This window comes from Triticum dicoccoides, chromosome 3B (assembly GCF_002162155.2).
Source record: "Triticum dicoccoides isolate Atlit2015 ecotype Zavitan chromosome 3B, WEW_v2.0, whole genome shotgun sequence".
Lineage (NCBI taxonomy): Eukaryota > Viridiplantae > Streptophyta > Magnoliopsida > Poales > Poaceae > Triticum > Triticum dicoccoides.
In genome coordinates, this window is record NC_041385.1 from 207,109,333 (window position 1) to 207,119,019 (window position 9,687).

The window sequence follows — 9,687 nt, forward strand, 5'->3', positions numbered from 1 at the left end:
GTTAATCTCAGTTACCCGGATGCTTAATATGTTGTAATAGTGATGCGGATCGAAGGAGGTCATCGCTATGAACATTGGAAACATGGTTGTGATTGAGGACAACGAGCCCATGACAAGACGGCTCACGCTCACCACCATTAGAGATGAGGAAACTGTAGTTCTGCAGACTGCTTTGCTATCGCAGCAGTTGCTGCTGCAGTGCAAGCTATGGCTTAACAGAGGAAGTAATGGAGATTCATTCAGAGAGATTTTTTTGAGGATATTCAGAGAGAAATATTGCTGCCTTGGGGTGCTGTTGCTGCTTGTTCAGTACTACTATATACTCCCTCCGTTCCCAAATATTTGTCTTTCTAAAGATTTCAACAAGTGACTACATACGAAATAAAATGAGTGAATCTACACTCTAAAATATGTCTACATACATCCATATGTTGTAACCATTTGAAATGTCTAGAAAGACAAGTATTTAGGAACGGAGGGAGTATTACTGTTGTGTGCTAGATGTTGAGGAGAGACAGTGAGACTTACTGAGTTACGTTGTGACTGATTCAATTAGTTTCACTGATTTCTCCACAGATGAGGTGAGCGCCTGTAGTTCATTTCTCCCTTCTTTTGGTTCTCACTGCAGTTGACTCTTTTGATTTGCTTATTCTATGTATTTCAGTTGTAAAGAAGTTCAGTTGTTGTTCAAGAAAATCAAAGAAGTTAGGGATGACCAACCATCATCTATCAGAAGCTTATTAGGTAGGTTTATTTTGTTGCTCCAAACTGTGGCTCAGTTCGCACGTGCTTTATATGGTTTAGTTCTGCAGTCCCTATGAGCTCAGCTGTAGTTGTGGTTTGCCCCTGTCGGTAAGCTGTCCGACCGAGTCATGGGCCAGACAATACCCGAGTGGCCTTCTTGCTCCTGTGCATGGCCTGGGTGGACCTCTCTCTACCTATCGGAGTTATGGGCCAAATGACACGCGGGTGGGCTCCCTGCAAAGAGTTGATAAATATAGGTGCGCTTTGACCTTTTCGAGTTTGTGAGGCGTCATTTTCAGTGCAACCTAAAAACAACTACTATGGATAAATCTTTGAGAATATATCGCCTCCCGCTCACTATATATATCAAGAGAAAAATAACTTGAGCGTGTATGTGTAGCAGTAGTGAGTAGTTGACGCTAGGGATACCACTGTTCCTCTAACCATCTAACCACAGGTACATAGATACACTGCAAATCTAATTAATACGTGTACTCACGTAAAGTATTAACATGTTTTAAAATTTTTGGGGGCATTTAAAATGTGTTTTGCCTTCGAAAAATGCTATATAATTTTCAAAAAGTGTCTGTACATCTTAAAATGTTTGTTCAGTTTTAAGAAAGTGTTACCGTATATTTATATAGCGTTCATATAATTTCAAAAATGTTCACCCTTCTTTAAAGAAATATTCAAGTAATTCTAAAAAGTGTTCACGTGCTTCAAATATATTTGTAATTTAGAAAAATATGCATGCTCTTTTTAAAAGCCCATGTGATTTAAAGAGTGTTTATGTGTTATGGAAATAAGGTTGATGCATTCGTAACACAGATGTACAAGTTCAAAGTGCGTGCTCTTTTAGCTCATGAAGAGCGGCTATCACGTCCAGCTTGATGAATTAGTTTTAAAAGTATTCCCTCCGTTTCCAAATATTTGTCTTTCTAGGCATTTCAAATGGACAGAACATACAGATGTATGTAGACTTATTTTTAGAGTGTAGATTCACTCGTTTTACTTTGTATGTAGTCATTTGTTGAAAACTCTAGAAAGACAAATATTTAGAAACGGAGGAAGTATTATACTTCGCTTGCTATGGCCCAGTTCAATAACGGATATGTCATGTGGTGGCCGAGATAATCACCTTGTGGTGCCGAGATAATCACCTTGTGATTGACCACGTTCGAATGCATTATATCATGTCAACACCACGATCATCGGCAAGGGCGGAAAGAAGGATAAGCAACACATGTTGAGGCGCTACGTTGAAATAGATAGCGTCAACATGGACCTATGGAGGGGTCTTTTTTTTTTGAACATCAGTACAGACGCAAGCGCTCATACATACGCGCATACACTCACCCCTATGAACGCACACACGCACGCCCTACCCCTATGAGCACCTCCGAGAGACCGAGCCGGCATTGTCATCTTGAAATTTACGAAGTCACCGTAGACGCCTCGTCGTCGACGTGAACGTCTCCTCCCACTGAAAGCGCATCGCCGGAAATCCTAAAATAAATCCAGAAATAATGCAAGCACCAGGACTTGAACCCTGGTGGGCTAGGGATACCACTGTTTCTCTAACCATCTAACCACAGGTTGGTTCGCCCTATGGAGGGGTCTTGAGTGATGCTTATTGTTGTAGGAGCATACAATTTTTTTCCCGTTGCAACGCACGGGCAACTTTCCTAGTCTAAGAAAAAAAATGATGCCGCTAAAGAAAAGGATTATTAGTTTTAAGTTAAAAAAACAACCCCCAAACCTCATAGCTATTCGCTCAATCTTTTCCATCTCTTCTTTCTCTCAAACGTGAAACAGAGGAGTCAGGGAGGCGACCAGCGACAGCCACGACCGTAATCCAGGCCAGGAACGCCGGCGACGAAGGCTATCACCGGAGACTGAAGAAGACGACCAGGTACACCGCCGACTCCCTTCTTCCACTTATCCCATTGATATGACGCCCCTCCCCAAACCCTAGGCTGTAGATTGGTTAATGTCCATTGTCCCCATTACTTCTATCAAGATTTTCTCATCCCATCTCAATTTTCAACATAGGATGTTCAAAGATTGATTGAGTAACTTAGTTTCATAGAAAACCATTTAGATTCAAGATAAATTACAGATTGGTTGTAGATAACTATGAATGAACTACAGATGTACAGCTCTCACTAGCCGCTTGCTGAATATGACTGTGTTTTGTTCTTTTTATATATGTTGCCAATCAGTTGTGAGGATCCCTAATGTGAGCTCCAAGGAAGCGGTACATGAATCGCCATTCATTCAGAACAAAAAAAAAAATCTTCGTTCAAGTGTAACTGAAAGTTGGCTTTTTAGGTAACAAACCTATATAATAGTGAGTTATGGTCCTGCTCATTACGGTTTCTTCAAAGTACCATATTTAGTGGTCACCTTGAAATCAATGACAGCTTAATTATTTTGCTGAATATCTTTGTTTTGATACATATAGGTTGGTGTAACTTCAAGCTTTAGAATTTCAATACATTATTAGGTTATTCAAGGAACTAATATAATTACTCTCATGACCAGCTACAAATTTATCTAAAATACTACTTAATTTCCACATGAGAAGTGCTTCTCTACTTGCTTGTAGCTGAGTGACTAAATGTAGTTCAATGAAGAAATCTCAGTGTGATCTGTGTGCGGTGCACTTTGCAAAAAAAGCAAAAAAAATTCTTATCTAATTTCCACATGAGTAGAGCTTCACTGCAAAATTTATATAGTCCTTATGTTTCCTAATTGAACCACACGTGGACCAGGACTCCAGGAGCAAACTGATTGATGACGGTCGCCGCCGACTTCTGCTACCAAAAATCCCAAGGTTTTGTTTCTTGAATCTTCTTCCTGAACGATCAGTTAACCTACCTTGCGCACAGAGGTACATGTAACTCGGCTTCAGGTCCTAGCCAAATCAGTCCTACTGTGCGGCACAGGTAACAACACACGTACAGCTGCAGCCGAAGAAGGAGTTATGTGATATGTGGAGTACGTGCAGATGGAGGCAACAGTGGGAGATGGAGCAGAATAAGATTAGAAACCATGTTCCAGTGTGTCACTATATTGATTCGGCATTTGGTAAGTATGTGTCCGCTGGTGTTACAATAATGCTAGAGTGTGCAAAAAATTATGCCATTATGATCGTGACTTCAGTGCAAGAATTTTGTAGCCGGTGATATGCATGTTTGATAAGCTTTTGGACACTAGCCTACTGAAAACCAAGGTGCCAAATCAATGATTGTTCATCAAATAAAACCCATGTTTATATGTATACCTTTGAGTTAATTTCACTCACGGACCTGTATAACATTCTATAGTTACTGCAGCTATGCGCCTGGACATTAAAATTTATTATGTCTTTAATGGCAGGAAAGTATACAGTCTGTAATAACCGAAATGATAGAGAAGGGGTCCTGAATCTTTTGTTAGTTGGATTCGCAGTAGTGTTACACCCACCATGTTAGGTTCCAGGATTCAAGATGAGGTGGAGGTCCAAGTGAGAGTGCAAACATGTTTCTGCGGTCACCTAAATTTTCTTAGTGTCTAGAGATTTTGTATTCTCTCTGATGTTCTTTGAACTCATGATGTCCAAGATTGCCCGTTCGATATGAATTAGAAAAGAATAAATGTACTAATTCGGTTGTTCCCTAGGTTCCTTGCCACCTAGAGGAGCTGTAGAATTTTACTTGTGGGGGAAAAAGTACACATGTGATGATTTGAGTTAAAAAAACATAGAAGGATTTGGCTTTCGTACTAGGTTGTTTACTACCATGAGGAGCTCCAGAGGCTTAACAAAAGCACTTAGCTTAAAGTTGTGGTTTCCGGTTCTTGTGTCTGAGACATGGCACATGAATTTCAGTGACCATTATTTGCAGGAAATCAGTGAGACGTTTGTGTAGTACTATCTTCATATTAATTTGTTCACAAGACTATTCTTAGAGGTGTAGTTAATAACATTGGCCATCATAGCTGCATCAGTAATAATGTTTTCCATAGCATTTTCTTCACAATATTATTTTTTTGTACTCTTTTAGAATATCTAAAATACATGTACAGGACCCCATTGAATGTTGGTGTGATGTAGTTGCAAACAATGGTTATCACAGCCTCATAGGTGCCTCATCTAGATGTTTGTCTTATATGTAGTAGTGTGTATTCTCTCACTCTTTTCAACTATTCTCCATCTAAACAAGTGACACGATGCTAAAAGGTTTCTTCAGCTCGGAGTATTAGTAAGTAAATACTCTTTTGTATGTATATATTATATAGCTGTAAAGGATTTTTTGATATATATTTTACTGTTTAAACAGCCTTGGAAGAACCCTTGATTTATTTGGGAAAAGAAAGTGGATGCACCATGTGAGTTATTTGGAACCTTGATGTAGCAAATTAATACATATATGACCTTCAGCAGAAGCTCATCTATTTAATATAAAAAGTAAATGATGGGTTAACTAGAAAAAGAAAGTACATTAGAAATTCTAACAAAAATTAGAAACATCTAGCATTAATTTAATAACTCGGGAAACCACAGCCAATAGATCTCAACAATTACCTATTATTGTTACAAATGAAAGAAAATTACCCACCTATGCCATTACTATTTTCCTACCATACATATGTGCATAAACAAAATCAATCAAAGGTTGCCTGCTATTGCAGCCGGGAAAAAAGGCACTAGAAAAAACAGAAAGAGAACTCCTCGTGAAAAAAAGGGAAAGAAAGCTGCAGGCTATACATCCTCCTGTGGCCGCCATGTCCAATCTATATGCGCTTGCCATGTCTGATCTGTATGCCCTTGACATGTCCTCCCTTCTTCATGAGTTTGATCTGCCTGGCCTCCTTCTCCATGAGTTTGATCTGCCTTGACCTATTCACTAATCTGCAAATAGGAGTAATCTACAAAAAGTTGACCTATCTGCTGCCAAAAATCATCAAGTACCGTGGTTCCGAACGATGTTGTGTATGGGCTTCAGTTGTCCGCACACACCGGGTAAGAAAATCGCTTCATGCATCGCGACTGAAAGCAAGCTCTAGGTATTGGTAACTACTAATGTCTTCTGATTCCTCTGTATATAATACTAATTGTCTCCAGATTTATTTAATCATTGGATTAATCCTTTGCTTTCTTACACATTGCCCATGCAGGGGAGACCAATCAATCAACTAAATAGAAGAGTTGTGCTCATAATGGCTTGCATGCAACCATAATATGCATGGAACATGTACGCGTACATTTTTTATTTAATTAGTTCACGTGTCAGTTGCATTTGTGTTCCACTCTGATTTATCTATAATAGCCTGTATCTCTATTCTGGGCAAAAATAATAGTATATATGTCTATATGACTGTGTTACACCATGGTGTTTCTGTCATTATATATATCTCTATAATAAGTACCCTCTCCACCTGAAGAAACTCACTATTTTCGACCTATATGAAGTCGAGCAGACACTTTCATTGGTCATGTAAGAGGCACCGAAAGAATCAGATCTGCTTTTGTAGATTACTGGATAGCTCAAGGTAGATACACAACGAAACAGTTGTTCAATATTACATATATAGTTGAATTATTTGTCCAGTACATTGGAACCATAAGTACTGTCCTGGTGTGGTCAATGCTCTAATGCATGGTTGATCAATTAGGTGGAAAAATACATTTGTTGATTCATATATATATTTTGCTTTGTTAATGTTTCAATAATAAGAGTTTTTGTGTGTGTTAATTATCTGAAAATGGGACCACAAATATACAGGAGGTGCCGACAGAGTAAGATCGGTGTTCGTAGATTACTGGACATGTAAGTTAGACAAGCGCGCTCTCTGGCTCTGTCTTAAATCCAACTATTTTGTCATATTAGTTCATTATAAGTATTCATATTAGTAGATGCCTTCCGAAAATGCTTTTCTTGGATCATTTCCTTTCCTCAGTAGTAGTATGTCATTTGGTATTTCGTTTTCAATTCCACGCTTTCTGATGATGTATTTCTTCCATCACCAGCATTCAGAATCCACACTGGAAAGCTACCAGACTTGATGGATCAATCGAATCAATCGACTACTTGCATCTAGCAACATGATACTCACACTGATCGGTTTTAATTGCGCCTGTTTCCATGTTTTCCACTACATGAATGAGCAGTCCAAGCGTTGGCAACATGCCTCCGCTGTTTCACCTAATAGGGCATCATGTGCCCGTACAAAGTAGAAACTAACGTCACAAGAGGTAGTTTTTATCTTGATGGTGGGTAATTGTTCTGCCGCTACTCCCACAAATCCTCTTGGTAACTATATGCAATCCTTCTCAGAAGTCCTTCGCCGCCACACGATCAGGTGCAACACCAAGAGCAAAAAAGTTGGTTGCCGGACATGTGATTTTATAAGCTGCAGCCGCCGGGGAAGGCCAATGACGATGTACCCCTACAAGCAAATACATAGTCAAGAATTTTTTTCGGAGAAGACCAATGTTGATGCGCCAGGGCAAGAAGTACAGATAGTCTAGGTTACCTTTTTCTTTGGAGAAATTGAGTTGATTATGACCTTCTACTTGTAGCTCATTTCTTTATAAAATTTACCTATGGATCAAGCAGAGTAAGAGACCACACACACTGATCCGTGATCAATATTTCAATTTATGACCCTGAATTGTGCAATATAGTATTAGTCTCTACCAATGTATCTAGATATTATTATTTTTTGCTTCTGAAGCATGTGGTTCTATGGTCCTTTCTGTGGCATTAAATTGATGTTAGTACATTCATTTAATCCTTTCGTAAATATACAAAACACACCATTAACTATCAAGACAAAGATGGGGTCCTGATATTTTTAAAATATGGTAGATAGACTCCGAGACCGTTTGAATTGGTGATTTTTTGTAAAAAAATTGAAGGACTACAATTATAGTATAGCGGTGCTTTAAAATTCATATACACCTAACAGAAATTCTCTTTTGTGTTTCACAATTCTTTTTTCAACATTTATTTATTCATTTTTTTCATGGAATTTAGCATGCCACATAATCCTAAATCTTGATGCAATAAAAGTTATGAAAACTTCAAGATCCGCCAATGTAGCAATCTCGCGTATAAACGTGTTTTCACACAAATTGCTACGTTTAACCTACTAAATCCATTTTATAAACTCAAATGAGAAAACACAATTAAATTTGCTTTAAATATATTAGATTAGATATTCAAATGCTAATTATAGAAGTGGTAAAAAATATTAATTTAAATTAGTATTCAATCTCTAATATCATGTTGAATTTTATCTAACTTTGTGCTATTACGCCATACTTTTATTTGTAATATAAATTATTTTGAAAAAAGATGTACTCTACAATGCTTGAATATTGTACTCCAATTGTGGTCAGAGAAATAACAAATTTTTATCACTGTTCTAATTTCTAATGCAAAGGTTGTATTTTAACAACATCTATTTTCTACAAAGGTACCCAAAAATATTATAATGTTTGTTGGCATTATGCTCTTTTATGATTGGTCATTATCTGACAACTATGTTACAGAAACACTACTTACTCCAATCTATATTAGTTGTTGCTGAAACGGATGTATCATAATTCAGTGCTACATACATCTATTTGAGCGACAACTAATATGGATCAGAGGGAGTACATAGATTTATCAAAAGTAATCCCTTGCAACATTAAACATTACTCCACATAATTGTAAGAGTTAAACCAAAAATTGTTTGATGCATACAAGATATGGTAATATATTAAATTTAAACCATTTTTTTATATTGTAAGGGGTTGCCCACACATTGTGTGGGCCAAGTGAGAACTACTAAATCAGTGTTTTAAAGAAAATATAAAATAAAGCAATATGGTAAGAATGCCGAAATAATGATTCAAATATAATTTGCACAACACGACTAATCATAAAAAATAAATTTACGTTAATGACTAATAGATAACATAGACATAATTAAATATCAATATAAATCAAAAGTACCTAGGATAAAATTATGTTTAAAAAAATCTTATATTTGTAATTGTCATGACATTCGGTTACAACATTTTTAAAAAATAATCAAATAATATGTTGTTATTATTGAACTTTTTAATGTTCTAGCCCGCGCATCGAGCGGGCCACTTTCCTAGTTTCGGAAACAGCAATTCACGCCACTATGAGCACGCCTATAAAAAAGTGCTATGATGATAGGGATTAACCAACAATTCTTTAAATTCATTCTTTTATGAATATACACGGCCAGACTATTACATTATATGAGGAGAGAAAGAAGCAATCAAAGATGGGTGTTTCTGCTCCCGCGCTGACGGAAAAAATCAAAATAAATACTAGAAAAATTCAAAAAATATCCAATTTTTTTGTGTGGTAGATAATTTAATATGTGAGGTTCACTCTAAATTTCAACTCATTTGGATGTTTGAGCAGCTCTCGGCAAAAAAGACAAGATCAGTGCCTGTAAAAATATTTACTGTTCATGCACTGTTCTGACCCGATTCGTCTTTTTTGCCGAGAGCTGCTCAGAAGTTCAAATGAGTTGAAATTTGGAGCGTACCTCACACATCAAATTATCTACCACGCAAAAAAATTGGATTTTTTTAGTATTTGTTTTGATTATTTTTCTGATCGGGAGCAGATGAGTCTGGGCACCGAATTGGATTTTCGTCAAAGATGCATCTATCATCGCGCGTTTCGATGCCGCCCAGGATCTGAGGCCCCTCTCCTCCGCCGAAGCATGGCTCCGCCGCGAGCTTAAACGAAAATACCTCGGCCTTGCATCCCTCCATCGCTCGATTGCTCGGCAGCGGCTCCGCCTATGCTGGCTCAAGGAGGGAGAGGCCTCTTAGGCCTTCTCTAAGATTCGCGCTTCCCACCGAGCCAAGAAGAACATGATCCTCGATCTTAATGTTGAGGTACAGCGAATCTCTGGAGAGGCCGA

The 9,687-nt window shown here is 37.8% G+C and overlaps 1 long non-coding RNA gene across 4 annotated transcripts; it reads left to right on the forward strand.

The window, feature by feature from the left end:
- The first annotated feature begins 2,509 nt into the window (after positions 1 to 2,509).
- LOC119275561 lies at positions 2,510 to 7,453 on the forward strand. Of its 4 annotated transcripts, none has more exons than XR_005135749.1 (5): positions 2,510 to 2,656; positions 3,519 to 5,981; positions 6,513 to 6,557; positions 6,758 to 6,982; positions 7,065 to 7,453. It is a non-coding gene; the product is annotated as an uncharacterized LOC119275561 (long non-coding RNA). The 4 variants fall into 4 exon arrangements; XR_005135750.1 differs by lacking the exon at positions 6,513 to 6,557 and having other exon boundaries at positions 3,519 to 3,580; positions 3,659 to 5,981; XR_005135751.1 differs by lacking the exon at positions 6,513 to 6,557 and having other exon boundaries at positions 3,519 to 3,580; positions 3,693 to 5,981.
- The last annotated feature ends 2,234 nt before the right edge of the window (positions 7,454 to 9,687 follow it).